Source organism: Carassius gibelio, chromosome A11 (assembly GCF_023724105.1).
Source record: "Carassius gibelio isolate Cgi1373 ecotype wild population from Czech Republic chromosome A11, carGib1.2-hapl.c, whole genome shotgun sequence".
Lineage (NCBI taxonomy): Eukaryota > Metazoa > Chordata > Actinopteri > Cypriniformes > Cyprinidae > Carassius > Carassius gibelio.
This window is the reverse complement of record NC_068381.1, coordinates 25,859,012-25,875,588: the sequence shown is the minus strand read 5'-3', so window position 1 is coordinate 25,875,588 and position 16,577 is coordinate 25,859,012. Positions and strand designations below refer to the sequence as shown.

At 42.7% G+C, this 16,577-nt stretch overlaps 8 non-coding genes across 8 annotated transcripts; 4 read left to right on the top strand and 4 right to left on the bottom strand.

Moving 5' to 3' along the window:
• The first annotated feature begins 2,572 nt into the window (after positions 1-2,572).
• On the top strand, positions 2,573-2,644 carry trnae-cuc (transfer RNA glutamic acid (anticodon CUC)). Its single transcript has one exon. It is a non-coding gene; the product is annotated as a tRNA-Glu (tRNA).
• Positions 2,645-3,040: 396 nt separating this feature from the next.
• trnae-uuc (transfer RNA glutamic acid (anticodon UUC)) lies at positions 3,041-3,112 on the bottom strand. The gene has a single exon. It is a non-coding gene; the product is annotated as a tRNA-Glu (tRNA).
• Positions 3,113-4,336: 1,224 nt separating this feature from the next.
• trnar-acg (transfer RNA arginine (anticodon ACG)) lies at positions 4,337-4,409 on the bottom strand. Its single transcript has one exon. It is a non-coding gene; the product is annotated as a tRNA-Arg (tRNA).
• Positions 4,410-5,032: 623 nt separating this feature from the next.
• trnae-uuc (transfer RNA glutamic acid (anticodon UUC)) lies at positions 5,033-5,104 on the bottom strand. The gene has a single exon. It is a non-coding gene; the product is annotated as a tRNA-Glu (tRNA).
• Positions 5,105-6,562: 1,458 nt separating this feature from the next.
• On the top strand, positions 6,563-6,634 carry trnae-cuc (transfer RNA glutamic acid (anticodon CUC)). The gene has a single exon. It is a non-coding gene; the product is annotated as a tRNA-Glu (tRNA).
• A 1,927-nt stretch (positions 6,635-8,561) lies between these two features.
• Positions 8,562-8,633, top strand: trnae-cuc (transfer RNA glutamic acid (anticodon CUC)). The gene has a single exon. It is a non-coding gene; the product is annotated as a tRNA-Glu (tRNA).
• Positions 8,634-13,321: 4,688 nt separating this feature from the next.
• Positions 13,322-13,393, top strand: trnae-cuc (transfer RNA glutamic acid (anticodon CUC)). The gene has a single exon. It is a non-coding gene; the product is annotated as a tRNA-Glu (tRNA).
• Positions 13,394-16,252: 2,859 nt separating this feature from the next.
• On the bottom strand, positions 16,253-16,325 carry trnar-acg (transfer RNA arginine (anticodon ACG)). The gene has a single exon. It is a non-coding gene; the product is annotated as a tRNA-Arg (tRNA).
• Between the last annotated feature and the right edge of the window lie 252 nt (positions 16,326-16,577).

Genomic DNA, 16,577 nt, shown 5'->3' with positions numbered 1-16,577 from the left:
TCAGGCCACTGTGCAGGACTGTGAGCCCCAACGAAACACCTGCAAATTACAACAGAATACATATTATTAATGTAAGATTGTTTTCATTGTGTGATCTTATTTTTATTTTACCTTTCCTATGCTGTCTGTTTTGCTTTGTGTTGTCTAAATGTTCATTTATAATATGTGCGCATAGTTATGTTGTCTCTCTTTGTTTTGTTTTTAGATTGATGTTGAAATGTCATATCAATAAATCAGTTCTCTACTGTGTTGTGGAATAATTACAGGGTGTTGTTAGTCAGCCTGTCAGGTTTTTTTCACAATAATGACTGCATATTATCCCACTTATTACATGGCTACTTACTAAAGTACAGTAAAAGACAAATTATTTGACTCAACATGATACAAAATGATTTTAATGATTTAAGAAATGATTGCCTTGTTTCTTCTAAATTAAATATTCCAATGTACAGTTGGAACTGTGTTCATAGCAATGTAACATACTTAGCAACCTAATATATATAGTCAGAATAAAACGTAAATCACAACTAATAATTTATGTTGTAATCAGGCTAAGTTTGAACTTAACAGGCTACAGGAAGATAAGCTAGTCATGAAGGTGTCAGGTTTTAGGTGATATTTCAGCCAGTTTCAGATGTATTATATATATTTTATATAAAAAATGTGTAGACCCTATGTTTACTAAGCGTAACATACGTTTTGCTGCTCTCCACACCTGGGGCCACAATCTTCTTAGTGGCCCTGAATCGTCCCTGTTTTAGGTTGGTTTGGTTAAGTGGTGGGTAAATGGTCTTTTTCTTGTCATACTCCCCCAATGCCTGCCATAGGGAGATGATCTTGATGCACTCTTCTCCCGGCAAAGCCAGACGGTGGTCTCTGAGGCTAACCAAAAACTCTGCCAAGTCCTGCACGGCTCCATACCCCTCAATATTATCAGGTCCAACGTAATCCTAAAATGAAAGATAATTTAGGAACTTTTGATAGCATCAGTGAATACAAATATTCACATGAAAGCACATCCAATGTAACCCAGATTATGCTTACACACATGTAAATGTACATAAAAAATAAACTGGACCCTTACATCATGTGAAGTGTTCTCTTCCAATGTTGGACGATCCGTTTCTGCAGATAATCGGTCCACTGTGGCAACATTAAAAAGGTAAATATTTATTTTAAATTTGTATTTATGCCTTTCAATGTGATAAATACAAATTTATAGTTAGTGTGATAACAAATACGAAACCTTTATGAATACTTTAGTAAAACTCACAGCTATGTGCTCCAGGAAAGAGTTCTAGATTTGATTCAGCGTGCAGTGAGCTGCTGACAGGAGATGACACTGATGATGGAGGGACCACAAACAGTGATGACGTGGGGCTGGTTGCTGGAGGAGTTGGAAATGATGCTGCAGATGCTGCAGACACTGATGCTTGTGAAGAGGCAGCAGGTGTCCGTTCAGTGTCAAAGGTGGGGACAGTGATGTCCTGAAACTCCTCAAGTTCAGCATAACCTTCATCCACCTCTATACCAACCTCAGTAGTCTCTGACTCTTCAATGGCCAACTTGTAGTCCTGCAGAACTTTACCAGTTTGCTGGTAAAGATATTCCACTCCAATAAGCTCACCTTTAAAATAGTAAAACATTGACAATTAGATAATATACCACAATATTATATTATAAATCAGTTCCTCAGTTTCCTTTGCAAATCATTAGCTAAAGATTAATTAAAGCTGACAACTGGAAGTTGAAGTGCATAGCTTTGGCCACTGTAGTAATTAACATATACATTTAAATCATTAGTTAATATAATGTTATTACTCAACTTATACATTAAAGTACATTTGACTGGTAACAATTTATTTATTACTTAATCTATTAATCATATAGAATGTTTATTAGTTGCTGATGTAGTAATCATTAATAAATGGTTTAAGTTAGTCCTTCATGAGTTTACATTAACTCGTGATTATCTGTGCATTCTTGAAGCATGAATTAATGCATATTTGTGCACCAGTATTGTAATTTTATTGATAAAAGACTCACTTACATTGCAAATGTTGTTTAGAAGTTAATCGATGACCGTTATCTTCTTCTTCTTCACCATAGACAGTAAAAGTGATCCTTAAATCTCCGGTAGTTTTTAATGTTATCAATTGATCTACTTACTACGAAGAATCGCGGATGAGGAACGGGCGCTGATTGGCAAATTCGCGGTTGCGATACGAGCGCTGATTGGCAAATTCGCGGTTGCGATACGAGCGCTGATTGGCAAATTCGCGGTTGCGATACGAGCGCTGATTGGCTAAAATATAAGTTTCAAGGTTGCAGCCGGGTACGTGATTGGCTGTCATAACAAAGAATAACCACGACCTAAAGGTGACATGGAGCGCCACTGGCCCACCATTAGTAAAGACCCCCGATTGTTACAGACTTGTTGGTTTTCGATGTGACGGTGGCAAGCATTGATGTCTGCTCATTCTCACCTTGTTATCAGGAGAACAGACTACCAGCCCTCCAGCCCACCAGCCCACCAGCGCACCAGCCCACGAGCCCACGAGCCCTCCATCCCTCCCTGGTGGTCTAGTGGTTAGGATTCGGCGCTCTCACCGCCGCGGCCCGGGTTCGATTCCCGGTCAGGGAAAGGTCTTTTGCCTTCCAATTGTGGACTGCGAATTCAAGCTCTGCTGACAGCTGTGAGAAAGCCAGCTCCAAGCCAAAACATTGGTGGGAACATGAAAAAAACACCTCCTTCGAGCCGGAGTTGAACCAGCGACCTAAGGATGGCCAACACTCCAACCTACGATCCTCCGCTCTACCAGCTGAGCTATCGAAGGGGCTAAGGGCTTGTCAGAACCTCGACATATCAGGGTTCTGTAGCTCTACTGCTGGCCAAAAAGTCACTTCTGGTGCAGGAAGATTTGCTGGATCAGAACCTCGACATATCAGGGTTCTGTAGCTCTACTGTTGGCCAAAAAGTCACTTCTGGTGCAGGAAGATTTGCTGGATTTTTGAGGAGGGAAGCAAAAAGGAGCATGCATTCCCATACCGGGAGTTGAACCCGGGCCGCCTGGGTGAAAACCAGGAATCCTAACCGCTAGACCATATGGGATTTGGACACTTTAAACTGGCCATGGGCTTCTGGCGCACTTTCCATACATGTGGTCAGCGTGGGCGCAGGACCTTGTAGTGGCCTGTTGCTTTAGTTCTGTGACTGTAACAATGTGATAATAATTTGGCAAAACAAGAATTATCCAAAAGGACGGTTTTCTGAATTATATAGTGTTGTATGCATTCAGGGAATCTGTTTTTTCACTCAACCCGGGGGTTCAGTGTATTTGGGCAGATTCCTGTGATTGCAGAATTGATTCCTCAAACTGGTAATTAAGCTCTTGTCCAAGTGAAAATACTCGTGTCATCCATTTGAAAACACACACGGCAACCTTTATCTAGAGGAAAAACTGGAGTCAACCCCTGGCTGCGTACGAGAAAACCAGGAATCCTAACTGCTAGACCATATGGGAACTGGCCAGCTTTAACTGGCCACAAGCTTGTGGGCCACTTTCCATAAATGTGGCCAGTGTGGGCGCAGGGTTTTGTAGTGGCCTGTTGCTTTTGGTGTGTGACTGTAACAATGTGATAATAATTTGGCAATACAAGAATCATCCGAAGGGACGGTTTACTGAAATATATAGTGTTGCATGCATTCAAGGGACATGTTTGTTGACTCACACATGGTTCAGTATTTTGGCCAGAATCCTGTGATTGCTGAATTTATACCTCGAACTGGTAATTAAGGTCTTGTCCAGGTGAAAATACTTGTGTCATGCATCTGAAAACACACATGGCAACCGTTATCTAGAGGAAAAACTGCCTATCGTCGGTCTGTCAAGGTACAAAACTGACATGTTGTGAGGTTAATAATGAAAGTGAGACCAACTTTTAATCCGCAAAATTGCTGATTATTCGCTCGTTCAGTTTAATGCAGATTACAAATTATTCTCAATGCCCAGGTGGCAATTAGTGATAAGGCTTCAAAATGGCAAGCCTGTGACATCAAAACCACATGGCATTGCACCCTTCAAAGTAGTAAAGCGGTTACAGAGTAGCGATGAAATTGTTCATTCTAGAATCAACTGGCCCACCAGCCTGCATTTTGTGAGACGAATGGCAATACCAAAGCATGTCCGTGTCTCCCCTAGACATCGGAATGGGTGTGCAGAATGTGCCTTTTTTTGGAAAAAATAGAAGAATGCCTAGAGAGTTGCCTTTTCTTTTGGACTTTGGAGAAAAAAAACACAACAACAAAATAAGCCGGAGAAAAGCAAGCACAGAGCGAGCCAGCCAGGAGTCGAACCTAGAATCTTCTGATCCGTAGTCAGACGCGTTATCCATTGCGCCACTGGCCCACCATTAGTAGAGACCCCCGATTGTTACAGACTTGTTGGTTTTCGATGTGACGGTGGCAAGCATTGATGTCTGCTCATTCTCACCTTGTTATCAGGAGAACATACTACCAGCCCACCAGCCCACCAGCCCTCCAGCCCACCAGCCCACCATCCCTCCCTGGTGGTCTAGTGGTTAGGATTCAGCGCTCTCACCGCCGCGGCCCGGGTTCGATTCCCGGTCAGGGAAAGCTCTTTTGCCTTCCAATTGTGGACTGCGAATTCAAGCTCTGCTGACAGCTGTGAGAAAGCCAGCTCCAAACCAAAAAATTGGTGGGAACATGAAAAAAAACACCTCCTTCGAGCCGGAGTTGAACCAGCGACCTAAGGATGGCCAACACTCCAACCTACAGTCCTCCGCTCTACCAGCTGAGCTATCGAAGGGGCTAAGGGCTAGTCAGAACCTCGACATATCAGGGTTCTGTAGCTCTACTGCTGGCCAAAAAGTCACTTCTGGTGCAGGAAGATTTGCTGGATCAGAACCTCGACATATCAGGGTTCTGTAGCTCTACTGTTGGCCAAAAAGTCACTTCTGGTGCAGGAAGATTTGCTGGATTTTTGAGGAGGGAAGCAAAAAGGAGCATGCATTCCCATACCGGGAGTTGAACCCGGGCCGCCTGGGTGAAAACCAGGAATCCTAACCGCTAGACCATATGGGATTTGGACACTTTAAACTGGCCATGGGCTTCTGGCGCACTTTCCATACATGTGGTCAGCGTGGGCGCAGGACCTTGTAGTGGCCTGTTGCTTTAGTTCTGTGACTGTAACAATGTGATAATAATTTGGCAAAACAAGAATTATCCAAAAGGACGGTTTTCTGAATTATATAGTGTTGTATGCATTCAGGGAATCTGTTTTTTCACTCAACCCGGGGGTTCAGTGTATTTGGGCAGATTCCTGTGATTGCAGAATTGATTCCTCAAACTGGTAATTAAGCTCTTGTCCAAGTGAAAATACTCGAGTCATCCATTTGAAAACACACACGGCAACCTTTATCTAGAGGAAAACTGGAGTCAACCCCTGGCTGCGTACGAGAAAACCAGGAATCCTAACTGCTAGACCATATGGGAACTGGCCAGCTTTAACTGGCCACAAGCTTGTGGGCCACTTTCCATAAATGTGGCCAGTGTGGGCGCAGGGTTTTGTAGTGGCCTGTTGCTTTTGGTGTGTGACTGTAACAATGTGATAATAATTTGCCAATACAAGAATCATCCGAAGGGACGGTTTACTGAAATATATAGTGTTGCATGCATTCAAGGGACATGTTTGTTGACTCACACATGGTTCAGTTTTTTGGCCAGAATCCTGTGATTGCTGAATTTATACCTCGAACTGGTAATTAAGGTCTTGTCCAGGTGAAAATACTTGTGTCATGCATCTGAAAACACACACGGCAACCGTTATCTAGAGGAAAAACTGCCTATCGTCGGTCTGTCAAGGTACAAAACTGACATGTTGTGAGGTTAATAATGAAAGTGAGACCAATTTTTAATATGCTGATTATTCGCTCGTTCAGTTTAATGCAGATTACAAATTATTCTCAATGTCCAGGTGGCAATTAGTGATAAGGCTTCAAAATGGCAAGCCTGTGACATCAAAACCACATGGCATTGCACCCTTCAAAGTAGTAAAGCGGTTACAGAGTAGCGATGAAATTGTTCATTCTAGAATCAACTGGCCCACCAGCCTGCATTTTGTGAGACGAATGGCAATACCAAAGCATGTCCGTGTCTCCCCTAGACATCGGAATGGGTGTGCAGAATGTGCCTTTTTTTGGAAAAAATAGAAGAATGCCTAGAGAGTTGCCTTTTCTTTTGGACTTTGGAGAAAAAAAACACAACAACAAAATAAGCCGGAGAAAAACAAGCACAGAGCGAGCCAGCCAGGAGTCGAACCTAGAATCTTCTGATCCGTAGTCAGATGCGTTATCCATTGCGCCACTGGCCCACCAAAAGTAAAGACCCCCGATTGTTACAGACTTGTTGGTTTTCGATGTGACGGTGGCAAGCATTGATGTCTGCTCATTCTCACCTTGTTATCAGGAGAACAGACTACCAGCCCTCCAGCCCTCCAGCCCACCACCTCAGCAGCCCACGAGCCCTCCAGCCCACCATCCCTCCCTGGTGGTCTAGTGGTTAGGATTCGGCGCTCTCACCGCCGCGGCCCGGGTTCGATTCCCGGTCAGGGAAAGCTCTTTTGCCTTCCAATTGTGGACTGCGAATTCAAGCTCTGCTGACAGCTGTGAGAAAGCCAGCTCCAAACCAAAAAATTGGTGGGAACATGAAAAAAACACCTCCTTCGAGCCGGAGTTGAACCAGCGACATAAGGATGGCCAACACTCCAACCTACAGTCCTCCGCTCTACCAGCTGAGCTATCGAAGGGGCTAAGGGCTAGTCAGAACCTCGACATGTCAGGGTTCTGTAGCTCTACTGCTGGCCAAAAAGTCACTTCTGGTGCAGGAAGTCTTGCTGGATCAGAACCTCGACATATCAGGGTTCTGTAGCTCTACTGCTGGCCAAAAAGTCACTTCTGGTGCAGGAAGATTTGCTGGATTTTTGAGGAGGGAAGCAAAAAGGAGCATCCATTCCCATACCGGGAGTTGAACCCGAGCCACCTGGGTGAAAACCAGGAATCCTAACCGCTAGACCATATGGGATTTGGACACTTTAAACTGGCCATGGGCTTCTGGCGCACTTTCCATACATGTGGTCAGCGTGGGCGCAGGACCTTGTAGTGGCCTGTTGCTTTAGTTCTGTGACTGTAACAATGTGATAATAATTTGGCAAAACAAGAATTATCCAAAAGGACGGTTTTCTGAATTATATAGTGTTGTATGCATTCAGGGAATCTGTTTTTTCACTCAACCCGGGGGTTCAGTGTATTTGGGCAGATTCCTGTGATTGCAGAATTGATTCCTCAAACTGGTAATTAAGCTCTTGTCCAAGTGAAAATACTCGTGTCATCCATTTGAAAACACACACGGCAACCTTTATCTAGAGGAAAAACTGGAGTCAACCCCTGGCTGCGTACAAGAAAACCAGGAATCCTAACTGCTAGACCATATGGGAACTGGCCAGCTTTAACTGGCCACAAGCTTGTGGGCCACTTTCCATAAATGTGGCCAGTGTGGGCGCAGGGTTTTGTAGTGGCCTGTTGCTTTTGGTGTGTGACTGTAACAATGTGATAATAATTTGGCAATACAAGAATCATCCGAAGGGACGGTTTACTGAAATATATAGTGTTGCATGCATTCAAGGGACATGTTTGTTGACTCACACATGGTTCAGTTTTTTGGCCAGAATCCTGTGATTGCTGAATTTATACCTCGAACTGGTAATTAAGGTCTTGTCCAGGTGAAAATACTTGTGTCATGCATCTGAAAACACACATGGCAACCGTTATCTAGAGGAAAAACTGCCTATCGTCGGTCTGTAAAGGTACAAAACTGACATGTTGTGAGGTTAATAATGAAAGTGAGACCAATTTTTAATATGCTGATTATTCGCTCGTTCAGTTTAATGCAGATTACAAATTATTCTCAATGTCCAGGTGGCAATTAGTGATAAGGCTTCAAAATGGCAAGCCTGTGACATCAAAACCACATGGCATTGCACCCTTCAAAGTAGTAAAGCGGTTACAGAGTAGCGATGAAATTGTTCATTCTAGAATCAACTGGCCCACCAGCCTGCATTTTGTGAGACGAATGGCAATACCAAAGCATGTCCGTGTCTCCCCTAGACATCGGAATGGGTGTGCAGAATGTGCCTTTTTTTGGAAAAAATAGAAGAATGCCTAGAGAGTTGCCTTTTCTTTTGGACTTTGGAGAAAAAAAACACAACAACAAAATAAGCCGGAGAAAAACAAGCACAGAGCGAGCCAGCCAGGAGTCGAACCTAGAATCTTCTGATCCGTAGTCAGATGCGTTATCCATTGCGCCACTGGCCCACCAAAAGTAAAGACCCCCGATTGTTACAGACTTGTTGGTTTTCGATGTGACGGTGGCAAGCATTGATGTCTGCTCATTCTCACCTTGTTATCAGGAGAACAGACTACCAACCCTCCAGCCCTCCAGCCCACCAGCCCAGCAGCCCACGAGCCCTCCAGCCCACCATCCCTCCCTGGTGGTCTAGTGGTTAGGATTCGGCGCTCTCACCGCCGCGGCCCGGGTTCGATTCCCGGTCAGGGAAAGCTCTTTTGCCTTCCAATTGTGGACTGCGAATTCAAGCTCTGCTGACAGCTGTGAGAAAGCCAGCTCCAAGCCAAAACATTGGTGGGAACATGAAAAAAACACCTCCTTCGAGCCGGAGTTGAACCAGCGACCTAAGGATGGCCAACACTCCAACCTACAATCCTCCGCTCTACCAGCTGAGCTATCGAAGGGGCTAAGGGCTAGTCAGAACCTCGACATATCAGGGTTCTGTAGCTCTACTGCTGGCCAAAAAGTCACTTCTGGTGCAGGAAGATTTGCTGGATCAGAACCTCAGCATATCAGGGTTCTGTAGCTCTACTGCTGGCCAAAAAGTCACTTCTGGTGCAGGAAGATTTGCTGGATTTTTGAGGAGGGAAGCAAAAAGGAGCATGCATTCCCATACCGGGAGTTGAACCCGGGCCGCCTGGGTGAAAACCAGGAATCCTAACAGCTAGAACATATGGGCAAGCCTGTGACATCAAAACCACATGGCATTGCACCCTTCAAAGTAGTAAAGCGGTTACAGAGTAGCGATGAAATTGTTCATTCTAGAATCAACTGGCACACCAGCCTGCATTTTGTGAGACGAATGGCAATACCAAAGCATGTCCGTGTCTCCCCTAGACATCGGAATGGGTGTGCAGAATGTGCCTTTTTTTGGAAAAAATAGAAGAATGCCTAGAGAGTTGCCTTTTCTTTTGGACTTTGGAGAAAAAAAACACAACAACAAAATAAGCCGGAGAAAAACAAGCACAGAGCGAGCCAGCCAGGAGTCGAACCTAGAATCTTCTGATCCGTAGTCCGACGCGTTATCCATTGCGCCAAGGCCGGCGCCCATTAGTCGAGGTAAAGATCCTAAAAGACGAAGAGGTACGCGAGTTCGCGGCCCGCTCCGACCAGTGATGGAATTCCTGGAATGTGTCCGTTTTGACGCTGCTGATGCACGCGTGCGTAATCATCATTATCCCCCGTAATTTAATCGAACGTAAATTCGTCCCCCGCACTTTAATTTGGGAACTTTCCAGGGTAAACAATCAAGTTATGTACGTTTCATTCATACCGGACACCGGAGGGCGCTCTCTCGCATTAAGTCCAAAACGGACTCGTAGAAGCACCAACTTGTGACCACTATGTGACGCACGCTACAGGAAATACCTTATATGGACAAAGGCATCCAGCGGTCACTGGATAAAAAAAGCTGAAATGAATTGACAGATAAAACGTGAATATTCATTGCAAAAATACATGATTTGTGTTTTTGTGCATTTTCATAACAAAATACATGAATAACGCAGCGCTTACTGACACATTTTTTTCAGTATAATATATTATTTTTACAGTATAACATTATATTATATTATTATATTTTCTGACTTATTCTGGAAGTCCCTGTTTCTTTGTGTGTGTGTGTTTACTGTTATGTAATACTGGAATACTTAAAAAAATGTTTGTTTTTTTTGCAACTACAATTACAGTGAGAAATAGGCACAAAAACATTGTGAGTGCAAAGATTAATAACCCTTTTTATTTGCAAATATAAAGTCAATATATAAAATTATAACAACAGTGCAAATATATATACATGTACAAATATTGTGAGAATACAAATAGTGTGAAGGCAAATATTAACAACCCTTTTAATCTGCATATATATTTTAAAGCCAATAAAACATTTAGAACAGTAATGCAATTTTGTACAGTATACACCAAAAATGTTTACCACAATAATAAAATTTGTACATATCAGTGTAAAAATATAATAAATATCAAACCAAAACAAACATTTGCAGTGCAATTTTGACATCAGACTTAGAAAATAATAAGAATTAATAGTAAACAAAGACAAACATTTACCACAGCAGTACAATTATGACATATTTGCTTAAAAAAAAAAAGTAAATAAAAATTGTTTTTACCACTGTAGTGGACTTTTCATATATTAGCCAAAATAATAATAAAAAAACATAAACATACCGTTTATATTATATATCTATCTTGGATGTGCTTGTAAGCACATGCTACCACAGTGAAGCGGGACACCCTCACTCCATCACAGTGCACCGCGTTTGGGTAGAGAGCACAGAGCCTTATGAAAATGGCCTCCACCACTCGGTTGCAGTCAGGCCACTGTGCAGGACTGTGAGCCCCAACAAAACACCTGCAAATTACAACAGAATACATATTATTAATGTAAGATTGTTTTCATTGTGTGATCTTATTTTTATTTTACCTTTCCTATGCTGTCTGTTTTGCTTTGTGTTGTCTAAATGTTCATTTATAATATGTGCGCATAGTTATGTTGTCTCTCTTTGTTTTGTTTTTAGATTGATGTTGAAATGTCATATCAATAAATCAGTTCTCTACTGTGTTGTGGAATAATTACAGGGTGTTGTTAGTCAGCAAGTCAGGTTTTTTTTCACAATAATGACTGCATATTATCCCACTTATTACATGGCTACTTACTAAAGTACAGTAAAAGACAAATTATTTGACTCCACATGATACAAAATGATTTTAATGATTTAAGAAATGATTGCCTTGTTTCTTCTAAATTAAATATTCCAGTGTACAGTTGGAACTGTGTTCATAGCAATGTAACATACTTAGCAACCTAATATATATAGTCAGAATAAAACGTAAATCACAACTAATAATTTATGTTGTAATCAGGCTAAGTTTGAACTTAACAGGCTACAGGAAGATAAGCTAGTCATGAAGGTGTCAGGTTTTACTAATTTAACTAGAAATCCTTACTAAACAAAACAAGTTGTAGGTGATATTTCAGCCAGTTTCAGATATATATATATATATATATTTTATATAAAAAAATGTGTAGACCCTGTGTTTACTAAACGTAACATACCTTTTGCTGCTCTCCACACCTGGGGCCACAATCTTCTTAGTGGCTCTGAATCGTCCCTGTTTTAGGTTGGTTTGGTTACGTGGTGGGTAAATGGTCTTTTTCTTGTCATACTCCCCCAATGCCTGCCATAGGGAGATGATCTTGATGCACTCTTCTCCCGACAAAGCCAGACGGTGGTCTCTGAGGCTAACCAAAAACTCTGCCAAGTCCTGCACGGCTCCATACCCCTCAATATTATCAGGTCCAACCGAATCCTAAAATGAAAGATAATTTAGGAACTTTTGATAGCATCAGTGAATACAAATATTCACATGAAAGCACATCCAATGTAACCCAGATTATGCTTACACACATGTAAATGTACATAAAAAATAAACTGGACCCTTACATCATGTGAAGTGTTCTCTTCCAATGTTGGACGATCCGTTTCTGCAGATAATCAGTCCACTGGGGCAACATTAAAAAGGTAAATATTTATTTTAAATTTGTATTTATGTCTTTCAATGTGATAAATACAAATTTATAGTTAGTGTGATAACAAATACGAAACCTTTATGAATACTTTAGTAAAACTCACAGCTATGTGCTCCAGGAAAGAGTTCTAGATTTGATTCAGCGTGCAGTGAGCTGCTGACAGGAGATGACACTGATGATGGAGGGACCACAAACAGTGATGACGTGGGGCTGGTTGCTGGAGGAGTTGGAAATGATGCTGCAGATGCTGCAGACACTGATGCTTGTGAAGAGGCAGCAGGTGTCCGGTCAGTGTCAAAGGTGGGGACAGTGATGTCCTGAAACTCCTCAAGTTCAGCATAACCTTCATCCACCTCTATACCAACCTCAGTAGTCTCTGACTCTTCAATGGCCAACTTGTAGTCCTGCAGAACTTTACCAGTTTGCTGGTAAAGATATTCCACTCCAATAAGCTCACCTTTAAAATAGTAAAACATTGACAATTAGATAATATACCACAATATTATATTATAACTCAGTTCCTCAGTTTCCTTTACAAATCATTAGCTAAAGATTAATTAAAGCTGACAACTGGAAGTTGAAGTGCATAGCTTTGGCCACTGTAGTAATTAACATATACATTTAAATCATTAGTTAATATAATGTTATTACTCAACTTATACATTAAAGTACATTTGACTGGTAACAATTTATTTATTACTTAATCTATTAATCATATAGAATGTTTATTAGTTGCTGATGTAGTAATCATTAATAAATGGTTTAAGTTAGTCCTTCATGAGTTTACATTAACTCGTGATTATCTGTGCATTCTTGAAGCATGAATTAATGCATATTTGTGCACCAGTATTGTAATTTTATTGATAAAAGACTCACTTACATTGCAAATGTTGGTTAGAAGTTAATCGATGACCGTTATCTTCTTCTTCTTCACCCGTGATCCTTAAATCTCCGGTAGTTTTTAATGTTATCAATTGATCTACTTACTACGAAGAATCGCAGATGAGGAACGGGCGCTGATTGGCAAATTCGCGGTTGCGATACGAGCGCTGATTGGCAAATTCGCGGTTGCGATACGAGCGCTGATTGGCTAAAACATAAGTTTCATGGTTGCAGCCGGGAACGTGATTGGCTGTCATAACAAAGAATAACCACGACTTACAGGTGACATGGAGCGCCACTGGCCCACCAATAGTAAAGACCCCCGATTGTTACAGACTTGTTGGTTTTCGATGTGACGGTGGCAAGCATTGATGTCTGCTCATTCTCACCTTGTTATCAGGAGAACAGACTACCAGCCCTCCAGCCCACCAGCCCACTAGCCCACCAGCCCTCCAGCCCACCAGCCCTCCCTGGTGGTCTAGTGGTTAGGATTCGGCGCTCTCACCGCCGCGGCCCGGGTTCGATTCCCGGTCAGGGAAAGCTCTTTTGCCTTCTAATTGTGGACTGCGAATTCAAGCTCTGCTGACAGCTTTGAGAAAGCCAGCTCCAAGCCAAAACATTGGTGGGAACATGAAAAAAACACCTCCTTCGAGCCGGAGTTGAACCAGCGACATAAGGATGGCCAACACTCCAACCTACAATCCTCCGCTCTACCAGCTGAGCTATCGAAGGGGCTAAGGGCTAGTCAGAACCTCGACATATCAGGGTTCTGTAGCTCTACTGCTGGCCAAAAAGTCACTTCTGGTGCAGGAAGATTTGCTGGATCAGAACCTCAGCATATCAGGGTTCTGTAGCTCTACTGCTGGCCAAAAAGTCACTTCTGGTGCAGGAAGATTTGCTGGATTTTTGAGGAGGGAAGCAAAAAGGAGCATGCATTCCCATACCGGGAGTTGAACCCGGGCCGCCTGGGTGAAAACCAGGAATCCTAACAGCTAGAACATATGGGCAAGCCTGTGACATCAAAACCACATGGCATTGCACCCTTCAAAGTAGTAAAGCGGTTACAGAGTAGCGATGAAATTGTTCATTCTAGAATCAACTGGCACACCAGCCTGCATTTTGTGAGACGAATGGCAATACCAAAGCATGTCCGTGTCTCCCCTAGACATCGGAATGGGTGTGCAGAATGTGCCTTTTTTTGGAAAAAATAGAAGAATGCCTAGAGAGTTGCCTTTTCTTTTGGACTTTGGAGAAAAAAAACACAACAACAAAATAAGCCGGAGAAAAACAAGCACAGAGCGAGCCAGCCAGGAGTCGAACCTAGAATCTTCTGATCCGTAGTCCGACGCGTTATCCATTGCGCCAAGGCCGGCGCCCATTAGTCGAGGTAAAGATCCTAAAAGACGAAGAGGTACGCGAGTTCGCGGCCCGCTCCGACCAGTGATGGAATTCCTGGAATGTGTCCGTTTTGACGCTGCTGATGCACGCGTGCGTAATCATCATTATCCCCCGTAATTTAATCGAACGTAAATTCGTCCCCCGCACTTTAATTTGGGAACTTTCCAGGGTAAACAATCAAGTTATGTACGTTTCATTCATACCGGACACCGGAGGGCGCTCTCTCGCATTAAGTCCAAAACGGACTCGTAGAAGCACCAACTTGTGACCACTATGTGACGCACGCTACAGGAAATACCTTATATGGACAAAGGCATCCAGCGGTCACTGGATAAAAAAAGCTGAAATGAATTGACAGATAAAACGTGAATATTCATTGCAAAAATACATGATTTGTGTTTTTGTGCATTTTCATAACAAAATACATGAATAACGCAGCGCTTACTGACACATTTTTTTCAGTATAATATATTATTTTTACAGTATAACATTATATTATATTATTATATTTTCTGACTTATTCTGGAAGTCCCTGTTTCTCCAACCTAAAGTCCTCCGCTCTACCAGCTGAGCTATCAAAGGGGCTAAGGGCTAGTCAGAACCTCGACATGTCAGGGTTCTGTAGCTCTACTGCTGGCCAAAAAGTCACTTCTGGTGCAGGAAGATTCGCTGGATTTTTGAGGAGGGAAGCAAAAAGGAGCATGCATTCCCATACCGGGAGTTGAACCCGGGCCGCCTGGGTGAAAACCAAGAATCCTAACCGCTAGAACATATGGGGTTTGGACACTTTAAACTGGCCATGGGCTTCTGGCGCACTTTCCATACATGTGGTCAGCGTGGGCGAAGGACCTTGTAGTGGCCTGTTGCTTTAGTTCTGTGACTGTAACAATGTGATAATAATTTGGCAAAACAAGAATTATCCAAAAGGACGGTTTTCTGAATTATATAGTGTTGTATGCATTCAGGGAATCTGTTTTTTCACTCAACCCGGGGGTTCAGTGTATTTGGGCAGATTCCTGTGATTGCAGAATTGAGTCCTCAAACTGGTAATTAAGCTCTTGTCCAAGTGAAAATACTCGTGTCATCCATTTGAAAACACACGGCAACCTTTATCTAGAAGAAAAACTGGAGTCAACCCCTGGCTGCATACGAGAAAACCAGGAATCCTAACTGCTAGACCATATGGGAACTGGCCAGCTTTAACTGGCCACAAGCTTGTGGGCCACTTTCCATAAATGTGGCCAGTGTGGGCGCAGGGTTTTGTAGTGGCCTGTTGCTTTTGGTGTGTGACTGTAACAATGTGATAATAATTTGGCAATACAAGAATCATCCGAAGGGACGGTTTACTGAAATATATAGTGTTGCATGCATTCAAGGGACATGTTTGTTGACTCACACATGGTTCAGTTTTTTGGCCAGAATCCTGTGATTGCTGAATTTATACCTCGAACTGGTAATTAAGGTCTTGTCCAGGTGAAAATACTTGTGTCATGCATCTGAAAACACACATGGCAACCGTTATCTAGAGGAAAAACTGCCTATCGTCGGTCTGTCAAGGTACAAAACTGACATGTTGTGAGGTTAATAATGAAAGTGAGACCAATTTTTAATCCGCAAAATTGCTGATTATTCGCTCGTTCAGTTTAATGCAGATTACAAATTATTCTCAATGTCCAGGTGGCAATTAGTGATAAGGCTTCAAAATGGCAAGCCTGTGACATCAAAACCACATGGCATTGCACCCTTCAAAGTAGTAAAGCGGTTACAGAGTAGCGATGAAATTGTTCATTCTAGAATCAACTGGCCCACCAGCCAGCATTTTGTGAGATGAATGGCAATACCAAAGCATGTCCGTGTCTCCCCTAGACATCGGAATGGGTGTGCAGAATGTGCCTTTTTTTGGAAAAAATAGAAGAATGCCTAGAGAGTTGCCTTTTCTTTTGGACTTTGGAGAAAAAAAACACAACAACAAAATAAGCCGGAGAAAAACAAGCACAGAGCGAGCCAGCCAGGAGTCGAACCTAGAATCTTCTGATCCGTAGTCAGACGCGTTATCCATTGCGCCACTGGCCCACCAAAAGTAAAGACCCCCGATTGTTACAGACTTGTTGGTTTTCGATGTGACGGTGGCAAGCATTTATGTCTGCTCATTCTCACCTTGTTATCAGGAGAACAGACTACCAGCCCTCCAGGATTGCTGGATTTTTGAGGAGGGAAGCAAAAAGGAGCATCCTTTCCCATACCGGGAGTTGAACCCGGGCCGCCTGGGTGAAAACCAGGAATCCTAACCGCTAGACCATATGGGGTTTGGACACTTTAAACTGG